The following is an 18,163-nucleotide window of genomic DNA, read 5'->3' on the forward strand; positions in this document are numbered from 1 at the left end:
AGAAAGCTGTCAGAGGCATTGAGATTAAGTGGCTTGTACTGAGTTACCCAGTCAATATTCATCAGAAGCAAGATTTCAGCCCAGTCTTCTTAATTCTGAAGTATTTATGTGCTGTGAAGGATTGCATATTAAAATTGTTATAAAACTAAAATTTTAAAAATGTCAAAGACACATCTTTTCTCTAGCTTTCTTTTGGCATCTTAATGATTAAGCAATAATTTATAAATTATATGATCATTCCATGGACTATCTCAGACCAGTCTGGGCATGTAGTTAGCTCAGAAAAGCCACTTAATGCATTTTGGTGCTATTTAAATAATGTATTTTAATGATAAAGGAAGATAAACCCTTCTCATTGATAAATTGTACCACACAATTTACTGCACAAACCACAATGAAGCATTATTCTTTCATCGACCAACACATTACAGCAATGGGTGCCTGCTACCTTTGAACGTGTAGACAAATTGCCAAAGTGTAGAAGATAATGTTTACAATCCTCTACTGAGTTTTCTTTTCTCATTCTCATTCATTTTCCTTTCATTTCTTATTCTCCATTCTGAAGTCTGAAGAAGACACATGTATAGTTTTGCTTGAGGTGACAGCTTTTGATCATTGAATGGATATTTCCAATCCCAGCCATTTGTATTCCAAGTAAAAAAAAAAAAGTCAGGAGTAAGAAGAAAGACTAAAACACAACCCAGATGTGTTGTTACCTTACCTTCATATTTTATCCCCATTAGCTAAGATCGTTATCATTTTGCCCAATATTTGGTTCAATTGATGTGCCATGAAAAACTCAGCTCCCAGTCACTAGACTCCTTTTCTTCTTCATTTAAAAAAACAAAATGCTGAATATTAAAGGAGGCTCAAAGCTTTAAAGTAGTATTAAAGTATGTTCAGAGGGCTCTAAAACTGGGCAGATGGGAAGATTGAGTGTTCCAAGACTTAACAATTGTGATTTCTTTAGTGTGGGTATTCCCTCCATTCACATGGAGAAGGAGGAGGAGGAGGAGGAGGAGGAGGAGGAGGAGGAGGAGGAGGAGGAGGAGGAGGAGGAGTGTGAAATAGAGCTTCAGAGTTGTCTTAATTTGAATTTCTCCAATTATTACTGATTTGGAATATTTTTAATAGGGTATTGATACCTTAGATTTCTTCCCCTGGAAACTGTCTATTCATGTTATTTAACCATTTATCATTTGAGGAATGACTCTTATTTTTATATATCTTAGAAATGACACCTTTAGAAAGGTGCAAAAATGTTTGTGGCAGCCCTTTTTCTTGTGGCAAGGACCTGGAAACTGAGTGGATGCTCCTCAGTTGGGAACGGCTGAATAAGTTATGGTATATGAATGTTATGAAATATTATTGTTCTATAAGAAATGATCAGCAGGATGATTTCAGAAAGGCCTGGAGAGACTTACAGGAACTGATGCTAAGTGAAGTGAATAAAACTAGGAGATCATTGTCCATGGCAAGAGCAAAATTATAGGACAATGAATTCCAATGAATATGGCTCTTTCCAACAATGAAATGATCCAGAGCAGTTTCAATGATCTTGTGATGGAGAGAGCCATCTGTACCCAAAGAGAGGATCATGGGAACTGAGTGTGGTTCACAACATAGCATTGTCACTCTTTTTGTTGTCATTTGTTTGAATTTTGTTTTCTTTCTCATTTTTTAAACTTTCTGATCTGATTTTTCTTGTGCAGTAAGATAATTATATAAATATGTATGCCTATGCTGGATTTAACATATATTTTTACCATGTTTAACATATATTGGACTACATGCCATCTAGGGCAAGGAGTGGGAAGAAGGAGGGGGAATTGGAACACAAGATTTTTCAAGGGTCAATGTTGAAAAAAAATTTTTTTTTGAGTTTGAAAGGTTGAAAATAAAAAACTTCAATAAAAAAGACTGAAAAAAATGAAAGAAATATTACCTTTAGCAATATTTTTTTTATTCTTTTAGCAATATATTCTTTTAGCAAAGAAACTTGCTGCAAAGATTTTTCCCTAGTTTTCTGCTTCTCTTTTAATTTTATCTGCATAGTTTTATAAGTGTAAAAACATTATGTAATCAGAATTGTCCATTTAATTTCCTACCTTTTGGTTGGTCTTGAACTTTTCTTTTTCCATAAATTTTGGCAGTAATTTCTTCTATGTTCCTATAATTTGCTTATGATGTTCCCATATGAGGCAAAGCAATCAGGGGTTGAGTGACTTGCCCAGAGTCACCAGCTAGTAAGTGTCAAATAACTGAATCTGGATTTGAACTTAAATCCTCCTGACTTCAGAATTGGTTCTCTATCCACTGTGCCATTTAGCTGCCCCTCCCACTCCATAAGTCTTAATCATGTACCATTTGAAGATTATCTTGGCATATAGTGGGAGACACTGATCTATACTTTCTGCCAGGCCGATTTCCAATATTCCCAACAGTTTTCCCCCTCCAAATAGTGAGTTCTTGCCTTAATAATTGGGGTTGTTGGGTTTAATAAACATTGGGTTATTACTTCTAAATATTCGACTGATCGATTCCTCTATTCCTTTCTGGATAACAAATTGTTTTGGACAGTTATAACTTTACAGTATAGTTTGAGATCAGCTATTACTGGGTCCTCTTCTCTCTCATTTTCATATATAATGTATTTTAAAGAAAGTAAGCTTTCTTTTCTGTAGACTCCCCAGAGGGTGGATGACATAAAGTTCATAAATCCTAAGATAATAGATTTAAAGCTGAAAGGGAACTTAGAGATCTTCAAGTCCAAATCCCTCTCCATTTCACAAATTAGAAAAATGAAACACACAACAAGTAAATGATTTGCCTATAGGAAAGTTGTTTTTTGTTTGTTTGTTTGTTTGTTTGTTTTTTCTGAGAAGTTTGGGTCAGCTCCCTGTTGACCTCGGGATCAGCCAGAGTCAGGATCAGCAAAAGTCCTTGGCCTTTAAGGGGAGAAGTAAAGGAGATGGATGAAACTCCACAAGGCTCACCACCAACCTCCTCTCTCCTCATCATTCCCCTCCAAAGTTGTGAACGAATCCAACCATTTTGGAGAGTAGTTTGGAACTATGCTCAAAAAGTTATCAAACTGTGCATACCCTTTGATCCAGCAGTGTTACTACTGGGATTATATCCCAAAGAGATTATAAAGAAGGGAAAGGGACCTGTATGTGCACAAATGTTTGTGGCAGCCCTTTTTGTAGTGGCTAGAAACTGGAAACTGAATGGATGTCCATCAGTTGGAGAATGGCTGAATAAATTGTGGTATATGAAAATTATGGAATATTACTGTTCTGTAAGAAATGACCAACAGGATGATTTCAGAAAGGCCTGGAGAGACTTACACGAACTGATGCTGAGTGAAATGAGCAGGACCAGGAGATCATTATATACTTCAACAACAATACTAGATGATGACCAGTTCTTATGGATCAGGCCATCCTCAGCAACAAGATCAACCAAATCATTTCTAATGGAGCAGTAATGAACTGAACTAGCTATACCCAGAAAAAGAACTCTGGGAGATGACTAAAAACCATTACATTGAATTCCCAATCCCTATATTTATGCACACCTGCATTTTTGATTTCCTTCACAAGCTAATTGTACAATAATTCAGAGTCTGATTCTTTTTGTACAGCAAAATAATGTTTTGGTCATGTATACTTATTGTGTATCTAAGTTATATTTTAATATATTTAACATCTACTGGTCATCCTGCCATCTAGGGGAGGGGGTGGGGGGGTAAGAGGTGAAAAATTGGAACAAGAGGTTTGGTAATTGTTAATGCTGTAAAGTTACCCATGTATATATCCTGTAAATAAAAGGCTATTAAATAAAAAAAAAAAAATCATTCCCCTCCAAAATGACTCTGGCTTGTCTTACTCCACCCCCTAATCCCTCCTACACTTATCTGTATACACCAAAAGATCCAGCCAGCACAGAATAATGAGAAGGGCCATTTTCCAAGCATATGCTGGTAGAGTATTGTCCAATAAGTAATTAGTCTTAAGGGCTTTTTGTTTGAATCCAGTGCACCTACTCAGAGTTTCAGCCCTTTATATCTCCCGCTTTCTTTTGTTTTAGAACACAGGTGGTCATGGCATTCCTGACTTCTCAGGGAGGTGAGAACCCCAAAAAGGAAGTCATCACACACCCCTGGACTTCTCAGGAAAGGAGGTGAAAACACCAAAAAGGAGGTGATGATGCTTCCCCTGACTTCTCAGGAAGGGAGGTGAAAGCACTAAAAAGGAGATAATCATGCCCTCCCTGACTTCTCAGGAAGAGAGATGAAAAACACCAAAGGGAAGTGGGGAGTCAAGCCAGATATTGCTAGCAGGTTTCTGGGCTGAAGGATCTTACTAGGAACAGATATGCACAAACCCATCAGCATGGGAGGTATTACACAAGCACATAGCAATAAAGCAATAAATATTAGTGATGAATCTCCCCACAGCCGGAGCAGGCTCAATGTGGTGTAACAAACATGAATTGTACATGCAAGTAGTGATATAACAAACAATATAAATCAACATGGTGTTGTAAAAGATTTCCAGAAGTCCTAGGAGGGTATGTAAACAACAATTATACATATGCCTCCTTCAGCAGCCAAGAGATAGTCCAAAACCAATCTATTGTCCATTGTTTCACATGTCAGGGAAGAGCTCTAGAAGTTTTTGAAGTCCTGCAACAGTCTTATCATTTCTCAGAAAATCCAATGATTCCTGAGGTTTTTCAAGTCCTGCAACAGTCTTACCATGTTTCAGAGAATCCAATTATTCCTGAGGGTTTTCAAGTCCTTCAACAGTTTTATCATGTCTCAAAGAATCCAATGATCTCTGGAAGTTTTTGAAATCCTGCAACAGTCTTTTTATGTGTTAGGGAATTCAATGATTTCTGCAGATTTTGAAGTGCTGCAACAGTCTTATCAATTCTCAGAAAATCCAATGATTCCTGAGGGTTTTCAAGTTCTACAACAATCTTATATCTCAGAGAATCCAATGATTCCTGAGGGTTTTGAAGTCCTACAACAATCTTATCATGTCTCAGAGAATCCAATGATTCTGGAAGGTTTTGAAATCCAACAATTTTCGATGTCCATCAGTCAAATGCCATAACTGCCACACTCTTTCAATGGTGAGCACAATCAGCAACAGGACCACCCGATATTTCTTGGGTCTTCTCCTTCATTTCAAGGGTCTGCTCTGTCTCTCTGCGATGGACAAGGCGAATATGGCTTGTTGGCATCCATCTGATTCCTTCTCCACCTGTAGAGATACAAGTAAACCCTCTTCCCCAAGCAGTTCCTATCTTGTCCCTTCCATTCACCACTTTCTGGGTCTCTCCACATCACCTGGTGATTATCTAAAGATAGTGGAGCTGCTTGCACTGGACACTGCCCTTCCAGTGGGTTATAAAACCTGTCTGCCAGAGCCAGTGCATCTTTGTCAAAAATCAAGAAGCTAATAGTATAAAGGGTGAGATTTAGAAGTTCTCTAGTGTTACTGTGGCTCCCCCTTTTTTTTGATTTTGGAGGAGTGTCTTTAATGTCTCTGTTTCTCCTCTCTACCATTGTCTGTCCTTGAGGATTAAAGGGTATGCCAGTGGTGTGTAAAATCTTATACTATGCACAAAAGTGTGCAAAATGTTCAGAAGTATATGCAGATCCATTATCTGTTTTTAGTGCTTGTGGCATACCCACAATTGCAAATTGCAAATGCTTGTAAAAGGAATTCAGTGACCACTTGGGCTGTCTCTTTTGCTGCTGGTATTGCAAAAGTGAATCCTTAAAAGGTGTCTACCACAACGTGGATAAAAGACAGGCGACCAAAAGATTTATAATGGGTCACATCCATTTGCCAGATTTCATTGGGTCTCAAACCATGAGGGTTCTTCCCTGGAGGCAGTGTAGGAACATGGAAAGGAAGGCAAGCCATACAGCCTTTTACTCTGCTCCTAGCTTCCTCTCTTGTTATTCCAAATTGTAAATGTAAAGCTCGAGCAGCCTGATGATATTTAGGATGAGATTTTTGGGCTTCCTGAAATAAAGGAGTATTGGCCAACATGGTTAGAAGGCTATCTGACTTTGAATTACCATCCAAAAATAGGACCGGAAGTCCACTATGAGAGTGGACATGAAATATAAATCTTTCCTGGATGCTTTCTCACTTGTTCTTGAAGTTCCTTAAAGGGCTAATATATATTAGAAGCTACAAATTTCATTGGGGCTGTGGCAATTCTTTGTACCACACCTACTGAATAGGCCGAATCAGATATTATATTTATGTCTCCTGGATAATAAGTAAGAGCTTGAATGATCGCATATAATTCATTCTGCTGAGTGGACTGGATGCATCTGTAAAAATAATTAGTCCTTTAAGAGGAACTTTAGAAACCTTTTCTTCAAGAATCCATTGCCAATTATGTAACAGTCTGGTTATCTTTAATGGAGACCCGTGTGTAAAATTTGGAGCCATGGCTAATAAAATTTGCCACTCTGGGATGGTTTCACAGCATACATTAATTTGTGCATTAGTATAAAAAGTGTATATCTTGTCAGGTCTTGTCCCAGATAATTGTACTACTTGCTTAATAGCCTTTAATAAAATTCTAGCCACAAGCACGGGGTAAGGAGTAAAGCTTTGTTCTGGTTGTGCTGAGAGGTTCACCCACTCTATCACACTGTCTCCTTGATGAAGTTCTTCTCTGGGTGCCTCTTGTGTAGCAAAAACTGATATTTCCAAAGGTTTTTGAGTGACTCCTTCAACCACATTGGATAAAGCCAGTTCAACTTCTCTCAAAACATTTTGAGCTTCTTTTGTAAGCTGGCATGGTGAGTTTATGTGATGACTGCATATTTTAAAATCAGCCGGAGTCAGGAATTCATATTAAGGGAAAACCTTCAATCTTTATTCTCAGTAGAGGTGAAGAAGGATCAGAGGTGAAGGGGGATCGAGGTGAAGGAGGGATCATGCAATGTGTGCAACTGCAACAGGAAGCCAGCCAGACCAGAAGCCAGCCAGCTGTTCCTTTCCCTGTCTCTCTTCCTGCCCCTCTGCCTCTACCCATCAAAATCGTCATTTCCTATACAACACATCAAGACTTGCATAAAGAGTGGGTGGGAGCCATTCTTTCTCCAAGCATATATATTAATAGAGTATGGTTCAATTACTATTTAGCTTCACGTGCTTGGGACCTCAGTGCATCAACTCGAGCTTCAGCCCATTACATCTCCCGCTTTCTTTTGTTTTGGAACAGGTGGTCATGCCATCCCTGACTCTTCAGGGAGGTCAGAGCCCCCAAGGGGAGGTGATCACACCCTCCCTGACTTCTCAGGAAAGGAGGTGAAAGCACCGAAAAGGAGGTGATCACAACCCCCCTGACTTCTCAGGAAGGGAGGTGAAAGCACTACAAAGGAGATGATCATGCCCTTCCTGACATCTCAGAAAGGGAGATGAAAAGCATCAAAGGGAAGTGGAGGTTGCTAGCAGGTTTCTGGGCTGAAGGGTCTTATTATGCACAAACCCATCAGCATGGGAAGTATTCCACAAGCACATAGCAATAACACAGAGGCTATTAGTGATGACCCTCCCCTCAGTCAGTGCAGGCTCGATGTGGTGTAGCAAACATGAATTGTACACGCAAGTAGCGGAATAGCAAACAATATAAATCAACATGGTGTTGTAAAAGATCGCCAGAACTCCTAGAAGGAGGGTATATAAACAACACTCACACATACACCTTCTTCAGCAGCCAAGAGGTAGTCCAAAACCATTCTATTGTCCTTTGCTTCACATGTCAGGGAATCCAATGATCCCCCTAAGTTTTTGAAGTCCTGCAAAAGTCTTTTTATGTGTTAGGGAATCCAATGATTCCAGCAGATTTTGAAGTCCTGTAACAGTCTTATCATTTCTCAGAGAATCCAATGATTCCTGAGGGTTTTCGAGTCCTATATCTCAGAGAATCCAATTATTCCTGAGGGTTTTCAAGTTCTACAACAATCTTATGTCTCAGAGAATCCAATGATTCCTGAGGGTTTTGAAGTCCTACAACAATCTTATCATGTCTTAGAGAATCCAATGATTCTGGAAGGTTTTGAAGTCCAACAATTTTTGATGTCCATCAGTCAAATGCCATAACTGTCACGCTCTTTCAATGGTGAGCACAATCAGCAACAGGACCACCCGATATTTCTTGGGTCTTCTCCTTCATTTCAAGGGTCTGCTCCGTCTCTCTGCGATGAACAAGGCAAATATGGCTTGTTGGCATCCATCTGATTCCTTCTCCACCTGTAGAGATACAAGTAAACCCTCTTCCCCAAGCAGTTCCTATCTTGTCCCTTCCATTCACCACTTTCTGGGTCTCTCCACATCACCTGGTGATTATCTAAAGATAGTGGAGCTGCTTGCACTGGACACTACCCTTCCAGTGGGTTATAAAACCTGTCTGCCAGAGCCAGTGCATCTTTGTCAAAAATCAAGAAGCTAATAGTATAAAGGGTGAGATTTAGAAGTTCTCTAGTGTTACTGTGGCTCCCCCTTTTTTTTGATTTTGGAGGAGTGTCTTTAATTGTCTCTGTTTCTCCTCTCTACCATTGTCTGTCCTTGAGGATTAAAGGGTATGCCAGTGGTGTGTAAAATCTTATACTATGCACAAAAGTGTGCAAAATGTTCAGAAGTATATGCAGATCCATTATCTGTTTTTAGTGCTTGTGGCATACCCACAATTGCAAATTGCAAATGCTTGTAAAAGGAATTCAGTGACCACTTGGGCTGTCTCTTTTGCTGCTGGTATTGCAAAAGTGAATCCTTAAAAGGTGTCTACCACAACGTGGATAAAAGACAGGCGACCAAAAGATTTATAATGGGTCACATCCATTTGCCAGATTTCATTGGGTCTCAAACCATGAGGGTTCTTCCCTGGAGGCAGTGTAGGAACATGGAAAGGAAGGCAAGCCATACAGCCTTTTACTCTGCTCCTAGCTTCCTCTCTTGTTATTCCAAATTGTAAATGTAAAGCTCGAGCAGCCTGATGATATTTAGGATGAGATTTTTGGGCTTCCTGAAATAAAGGAGTATTGGCCAACATGGTTAGAAGGCTATCTGACTTTGAATTACCATCCAAAAATAGGACCGGAAGTCCACTATGAGAGTGGACATGAAATATAAATCTTTCCTGGATGCTTTCTCACTTGTTCTTGAAGTTCCTTAAAGGGCTAATATATATTAGAAGCTACAAATTTCATTGGGGCTGTGGCAATTCTTTGTACCACACCTACTGAATAGGCCGAATCAGATATTATATTTATGTCTCCTGGATAATAAGTAAGAGCTAAAATGATCACATACAATTCATTCTGCTGAGGGGACTGAAAAGGACTTCTGACTGCTCTCTTTATAGTTAAGTCATGAGAGTGTACAGCACAAATATTATGTTTGGATGCATCTGTAAAAATAATTAGTCCTTTAAGAGGAACTTTAGAAACCTTTTCTTCAAGAATCCATTGCCAATTATGTAACAGTCTGGTTATCTTTAATGGAGACCCGTGTGTAAAATTTGGAGCCATGGCTAATAAAATTTGCCACTCTAGGATGGTTTCACAGCACACACTAATTTGTGTATTGGTATAAAAGTATTTATCTTGTCAGGTCTTGTCCCAGATAATTGTACTGCTTGCTTAATGGCCTTTAATAAAATTCTAGCCACAAGCACTGGGAGAGGTTCACCCACTCTATCATACTGTCTCCTTGATGAAGGACTGCTCTGGGTGCCTCTTGTGTGGCAAAAACTGATATTTCCAAGGGTTTTTGAGTGACTCTTTCAACCACATTGGATAAAGCCAATTCAACTTTTCTCAAAGTCTCTTGAGCTTCTTTTGTAAGCTGGTGTGGTGAATTTAAATCACTGTCTCCCCTTAAAATGTCATATAACAATTGCAATTGATAGGTATTCAGGCCTAACACTGGTCACATCCATTGGATATCTCCTATCAATTTCTGAAAATCATTCAATGTGTTTAGCTTCTCTTTTCTTAAGGACAGTTTTTGTGTAAGCACCTTAGGGTATACTTCATATCCTAAATATTAAAAAGGAGCATGTCTTTGAATTTTTTCTGGTGCTATGTATAATTTGTAATTCCTTAATGTTTCTATGGTCTTTTGTAGACATGCTTCTAACATTTGTTCCTCAGGTGCACATCCCAATATATCATTCATGTAATATAATAACATTACTTTTGGAAATTCTTTTCTTACTGGAGTAAGAGCAACAGAAACATACATTTGACACATAGTAGGGCTATTTTTCATTCCCTGTGGCAAAACTCTCCATTCATATCCTCCTTATCTAGAGGGTTAATATAGAAACAATCCTTAATGTCTATAATCCAAAGAGGTCATTATCTAGGCAATTAAGTAGGAGACCAAAGTCCAGGCTGAAGAGTTTCCATGGTTTCCATCTGTTCATTTACCTTTCTTAAATCAGTCAACATCCTCCATTTTCCAGATTTATTTCTTACAACAAACACTGGGGAATTCCAAGGACTTAGAAAAGGTTATAAGTGTCCTTGGTAAAGTTGCTCCTGTACTATATCTAATAAGGCCTGAACTTTGTTGCTAGCTAAGGGCCACTGTTCTATTCACACTGGTGTATCAGTTTTCCATTGGATAGGAACAGGTGAAAGTTTTGGCAGGCCTTCAACAGCAGCCCTGCCTAAAAAATCTAAGTACTCTGGCAGAAATTAGGCATGGACCCATATTTAATATCATATACTAAGATAAGATCAAAATGAGTCCATAATTTAGGGATAAAGAATGAGATTATAAATAAATTAGAAGAATATAGGATAGTTTATCTCTCAGACTTGTGGAGGAGGAAGAAATTTGTGACCAAAGATGAACTAGAGATCATTATTGATCACAAAATAGATCATCATAATAGACATCAAATTAAAAAGCCTTTGTACAAACAAAACTATTGCAAACAAGATTAGAAGGGAAGCAACAAACTGGGAAAACATTTTCACAGTTAAAGGCTGTGATAAAGGCCTCATTTCCAAAACATATACAGAATTGATTCTAATTTATGAGAAATCAAGTCATTCTCCAATTGATAAATGGTCAAAGAATATGAACAGACAATTTTCAGATGATGAAATTAAAACTATTTCTAGCCATATGAAAAGATACTTTATTAATTAAGTCATTATTAATCAGAGAAATGCAAATTAAGACAACTCTGAGATACCACCACACACCTGTCAGATTGGCTAAGATGACAGGAAAAAATAATGACGAATGTTGGAGGGAATGCGGGAAAATTGGGATACTGATGCATTGTTGGTGGAGTTGTGAATAAATCCAACTATTCTGGAGAGCAATCTGGAATTATGCCCAAAAAGTTATCAAACTGTGCATACCCTTTGACCCAGCAGTGCAACTACTGGGCTTATACCCCAAGGAGATACTAAAGAAGGGAAAGGGACCTGTATGAGCCAAATTGTTTGTGGCAGCCCTGTTTGTAGTAGCTAGAAACTGGAAAATAAATGGATGCCCATCAATGGGAGAATGGTTGGGTAAATTGTGGTATATGAATGTTATGGAATATTATTGTTCTGTAAGAAATGACCAGCAGGATGAATACAGAGAGGATTGGCGAGACTTACATGAACTGATGCTAAGTGAAATGAACAGAACCAGTAGATCATTATATACTTCAACAATGATACTGTATGAAGATGTATTCTTATGGAAGTGGATTTCTTTGATAAAGAGAAGATCTAACTCAGTTTCAATAGATCAATGAGGGACAGAAGCAGCTACACCCAGAGAAGGAACATTGGGAAATGAATGTAAACTGTTTGCATTTAGGCTCTTCTTCCCGGGTTGTTTTTACCTTCTGAATCCAATTCTTCCTGTGCAACAAGAGAACTGTTCAGTTCTGCATATATATATTGTATCTGGGATATGCTGTGATATATTTAACATGTATAGGACTGCTTGCCATCTGGGAGAGGGGGTGGAGGGAGGGAGGGGAAAAGTCGGAACAGAAATGAGTGCAAGGGATAATGTTGTAAAAAATTACCCAGGCATGGGTTCTGTCAATAAAAAGTTATAATTATTAAAAAAAAATTGAAGTACTCATTTGTAATCCTAATTGTTGTAAAATGTCTCTTCCCCATAGATTGATGAGGATTTTTTCAACTATAAAAGGAGTAAAAAACTCCTATTTTGCCTTCGAAAGTCCATGTCAAAGGGGTAGCACTAACTTCAGTTGCTATTGATCCTCCTACACCAGACATGCAAGTGTCTGCCTTAATATTTGGCCAATGACTGGGCCAGTTGGCACCTCTAATGACTGTATGATCTGCACCTGTGTCTACCAATCCTTCTAATGGTATGCCATTTATATAGATCGTGAGCATAGGTCGGTCAGCTGTTACAGCTGATGTCCAGTATATTCCTGGATTTTTTTACTTGGAGGCAGAATCTGGACGACTATCACCAGATTGCTTATTAGGAATCTGTATCAGTAAACCTGATGGTACTGCTTCTCCTGGGTGATAGATCACACATTGTCTACCTGTATTAGTGACTGAGATATTATCTACACATTCCCCAGTTTCCCACAGATGGACACTGTTTTGTAAGTACTCTCAGGAGATGAAATAGTCAAGCCTACTGTGCCTGGAGGCAAGGTATCCATAGGCTGGAGAGGAACAGGGGATATCTCAGTTGTCCTAGCTGCATACAACTCTATACTCCCCAATTGTAATCCCTTTTTCCCATCAGGTTGTTTCCTGGCTGATTGGTCATGTCTGGGTATTGAACTTCTAAAGGCTCTCTGGGTATAGCATTGGCTGCCATCATGCCCCAAGTATTTTTTGTTTGGGGCCCTGGGGCTGGGGCCCCCATCCCGTTTCCCTGAATCAGCCTGCATTCTGATGCCCAATGGAAGCCTCTGTTGCATTTTGGACATGGAGTTTTGGGTCTCGTTCTCCCACCCTGTTTTCTCACTCTGTCTCTATGCCAACATTGAGCTTTCAGATGCCCTACTTTACCACACTGAAAGCATTGATGAGTCTCTCTGGAAGTCCCTTGCCATAAGGGACCCTGTCTTCCCATGTTCGGATCTTGGGAAGTCTGCCTCATAGCCTGGCTATAAAAGGTATTTATGCCCATTGTGGCACAGCATCTTATGATCTCCTCTAAAGGAGCATCCTTGCATAGTCCTAGTATAATTCTTCTACAAATCTTATTAGCATTTTCTTTAGCAAGTTGCCTTATCACAATTTCTGTTACTGCATTTTCACCAGTAGTTCATATGACAGCTGTCTGCAAACGTCCCACAAAATCAGTAGAGGGTTCATTTGGCCCTTGTGCTATTTTTGTGAAGGCCTCTCCCTTGTTGTTTTCACCAGGGATAAAACCCCTGCCTTGATAGCAGCAGTAGCAATTTGCTCATATGCTGCTATGGGGTAATTAATCTGTATTGAAATGTCTACATAAGAACCTACACGTGTTAGTTGGTCATAGGTGATCAGAGGATTAACTCCACTTTGACTCTTTCATTGGGCTTGTATCCTACAGAGCTCACTATATTCAGAAAGCCACACCAAGTTTTGTCCAGGTTCTAAACATGTCTTTGCTATAGATTTCCAGTCCCTAGGAGTTAAGACTTCATAAGCCAAATTCTGTAATAACATCTTAACATAAGATGATGTAGCCCCAGAAAGAATGCAAGACTTTTTCAGGTCTTTGAGGATTTCTATATCAAAAGGAGTGTATCTTCTACTTTCTTGACCTGAAGAGTTAAACTGTTGAATCACAGGATACATTTCTATTCTCAAATCAGCTATACCCTGCCCTTCTTCTGTGGCTTTAAGTAGTGCCTTTTGCAATCTAGTCACAGGAGGGGGTGATTGCTGGGGGGGAGGTGCTGGTGATATCACTGCCTCTCCTACTTCTCCTCCCTCCATCCAGGTGAAGTTGATGGGGGGCATGTCAAGAACCTGCTCCATAGGCAGAGTTGAAGCTGCCTTGTGAGAGCAAGAATCACCATGCCCTTCAACTTCACTTAGGTTCTCATGCCCTCTGGTGATATTGCCATTAATCTGTCCTTTGTCTTCCTCTTTTTCCTCACACTTCCTCCTCTGGCTGTTCTTAAAACTTTTCTTTTTCTATAACTTGCAGAATTCTTTAAGGCCAATTGTATTATGTTGTATATATAGAATGTTTCCTTGGAAATTGAATAAGGACCTTTATCATTGTAGTATTCACATAGTTTATCTCCTACCAGTATCCATTATCTGCCCCTATATCATCTTCCTTTAAGAACCAAGGGGATGGGTGATCTAATGTACCCAAGAGTCTAGCAATCTGCACCCAAGTTACAATTAAACCTTGTCCCTTGATCAACTTAAGTATGCTTTCTATAGTGCCCCCTCAGGGCGGGCATGGGGATGGGGCTGGGAATGGGGGAGAATCTTTTCCTAATATCTGCCCCATTTCAGCTAGAAAAGGTTACTAGTTTAGCCCTTAACAAAGTTCCCTGTTTGTCTTTTAAAATACTCACCCTGTTTCCTGGTCACCAGGGACTTCTTCACTGAAATTAGCGTCCTTGGTTCACATATTAGGCGCCAGATGTGAAGCCCGGGTCAGCTCCCTGTTGACCTCAGGATAAGCCAGAGTCAGGATCAGCAAAAGTCCTTGGTCTTTAGAGGGAGAAGTAAAGGAAATGGATGAAACTCCATGAGACTCACCACCAACCTCCTCTCTCCTCATCATTCCCCTCCAAAGTGACTCTGGCTTGTCTTGCTCCACCCCCTAATCCTTCCCACAATTCTCTATATACATCAAAAGATTGAATCAGCACAGAATAATGGGAAGGGCCATATTCCAAGCATGGGCTAATAGAGTATTGTCCAATAGATAATTAGCCTTAAGTGCTTGGTTGTCTGATTCCAGTGCACCTATTCAGAGTTTCAGACCTTTACAATTTTCTGTCAAATTTTCTTCTATTTGGAATGTTTTTGAATTCTAAATCTGTTGCTCTTTTTTTATAGCCCCCACTGAGAAGAAATTTTCTTATTTTTTCTTTTTTTTTAAATAATAGTTTTTTCCCCAAAATACATTCACTCTTGCAAAATCTTGTGTTCCATATTTATCTCCCTCCCTTCCTTTCTCTCTCCTCCTGTAGAGAGCAAGTAACCCAATATGCTAAACATACACAATTCTTCTAATCATATTTTCACATTTATCATGCTGTACAAGAAAAATCAGATCAAAAAGGAAAAAAAAGGAAAGAAAAACAAACAAGCAAGCAAAAAACAAAAAAAGAAAGCTGAAAACACTATGTTGTGATCTACACTCAGTCTCCACAGTCCACTCTCTGGGTGCAGGCAGCTCTCACCATCACACGTTTATTGGAACTGGCCTGACTCACTCCATTGTTGAAAAAAGCCACATCCATCACAGTTGATCATCACATAATCTTTTTGTTACCATCACAGTATTCTCTTGGTTCTACTCACTCCATTTAGCATCAGTTCATGTAAATCTCTCCAGGCCTCTCTGAAATCATCCTGCTGATCATTTCTTACAAAACAATAATATTCCATAACATTCATATACCATAACTTATTCAGCCATTCCCAACTGAGGAACATCCACTCAATTTCCAGTTCCTTGCCACAACAGAAAAGGTTGCCACAAACATTTTTGCACATTTCCCTCTTTTATGATGGGAAGAAATTTTCTATCCTGTGTTATGATAGTCTACTCTGCTATTTGCCTTATTTCTTCCTTGAAAGCACCAATTTTTAAACTAATTTTTAAAAAAATCTTATTTCTCTTTTGAAAATCCTAGAATTTCTTTCTGTTGTTCATATTATAGAAGAAAGGGGAAAAGACTTGGAGATAGAGAGTTCTTAGTTCAACTTACAGACACTTACTAGCAAGTAATTTTTTTTTAAAGTCTCTAAAGTTCCTGGAACAACACAAAACTGTTATTTAAAAAAAGAAATCTTGTCAAGGAATACAAGAGGCATCACAGATTAAGAACTGAAAGATACTCCTTCCTTATTTTACAGATGAGGAAATTGAGTCTCAGTGAAGTAATTGACTCTTTTAAGTTCACATAAGTAACAAGTGACAGAAGAAGATCTTTAAACCAGGTCTTCTGACAACAAAGCCAGTTATTTTTTCCAGTGTATTGAGTTGTCTTTCTTCAGGAGCCAAAAACATCAATGAGGCTAAATACTTAAGGAAAACAACTGTCAGAACCGGAAGAATTGAATTACTGTCTCTTGGAATTAAAACTGACTCTCCTATAATTGAATCAATATGTCCTTTAAAAGGAGTGTGAGCTGGTTCAACAGTGGAATCTATTAGTTACCATCAAAACCTGTGACAGATTGCAAGAGGAGAGAGAGAGAGAGAGAGAGAGAGAGAGAGAGAGAGAGAGAGAGAGAGAGAGAGAAGAGAGAGAAAGAAAGAAGTGGAGGAGAGCAGGTATGGGAGCTAACCATTCTGAATACAGCTGCTCCCTTTAGTACTAGCAGAAATGAAATAAGGAGCTGCTAATTTCCCCCAGACCCTGAAGGTCTTTCAATAAATATCTCTAATCTTGTAAAAAAAAAAATTTATATGTACCAAATGGCATTTAAATTCATAAAGGAATAAGTAATTGAATTATAAAAATATATAAATAATAACCCAAAAATTGTACATTAAGATTCCTCTCTTGGAGATGAGATGAATAGATGTAACAGAATATTAACCAAAAAGGAAAACAGAGAACTGAACAGACAGAAAATTTAAAACCAAAAAAATACATTAAAGAGTGTTCATATTTTTTAGCATTTTTTGTCCTTTTAAAATGAAATACTATACTAAGGCACAAACTAATGGTAAATACAAAAAACATAAATATTAACTATATCCTTTATAGACCATAATGCAATAAAAACAGTAATTAATACCTGAAACACAAGGAAAATATAGAACTCTAAATGACAAACTAATGACATTCTACATAATTAGAGGGTCAGAGAACAAGTATCTAAATAATTAACTACCATAAAAAAAGAGATAACATGCCAAAATTTTGGAGATGCATGTAAATCAGAATTCAAAGGGAAAATTTCATTTCTGAAAGCGTGCATTAAGAAAATAGAATTTCCAGAGAGAAAACTGAAGCATACTTTTTTCACTTTTTTTTTTGTAATATGATTAATTATGGAAATGTGTTTTACATGATTTCACATGTGTAATTGGTATAATTACTTATCTGCTCAATGGGTGGGGGGCAAGGATGAAGAGAGGGAGAGAACTAAGAATTCAAATTTAAAACAAAAGGAATATCAAAATAAAGTATAATTTTAACAAAAAGAATAGAAGGGGGATGAACTTGCAATTTAAAAATTCAATTATTTGAATCTGCAATTTAAAAAAGAGAATCAACAAATCCAAAGTATTTACAAAAGAACTATAAAAATTACAGAAGAAATGGATAAAATTTAATTTAAAAAAATAAGAGCTCAAAAAATCCCTAACAAATCAATAAAACTTTTGCTAACATAGAAAGGTTTGGGGGTGAGACAGGAGAGGGAGAGACAGAGACAGAGACAGAAACAGAGATAGAGAGAGAGAGAGATTGATTACCAAATTTAAAAAAATAATGAACGAATTAGTAAATTCACAACAAATAGGCAACAAAAAGTTTTGAATCTGCTCTATACAATTTTATGCCCACAAAACTAAGACTAAAAAAAAGAAAAAATGCATCAATCTACAAAAAAATAAAACACCCAAATGAATAGACCACAAATTAGGCATTTGAAATAATCTAAAAGTAAAATTGAAGAAATTATACATTATCAAAGGAAAGAAAAAATCCAAATAATTACAGAAAGGTTTACAAGTGAATTCAAGCAAACATTTAAAGAACAATATCTATGGTACAAAGCATATTCACAATATTTAAGAAAGAAAACATTCTACTTAAGTAATTTTATGAAACAAATGTGATCATAATATCTAAACCAGGTTAGGATAAGGCAGAAAATGAAAACTGTGTATCAAGATCATTAATGAATGAATATTGGTGAAAAAATTTTAAATAAATTATTAGCAAAAATTCTGTACAGTAGTATATTTTT

This window comes from Sarcophilus harrisii, chromosome 2 (genome assembly GCF_902635505.1).
Source record: "Sarcophilus harrisii chromosome 2, mSarHar1.11, whole genome shotgun sequence".
Lineage (NCBI taxonomy): Eukaryota > Metazoa > Chordata > Mammalia > Dasyuromorphia > Dasyuridae > Sarcophilus > Sarcophilus harrisii.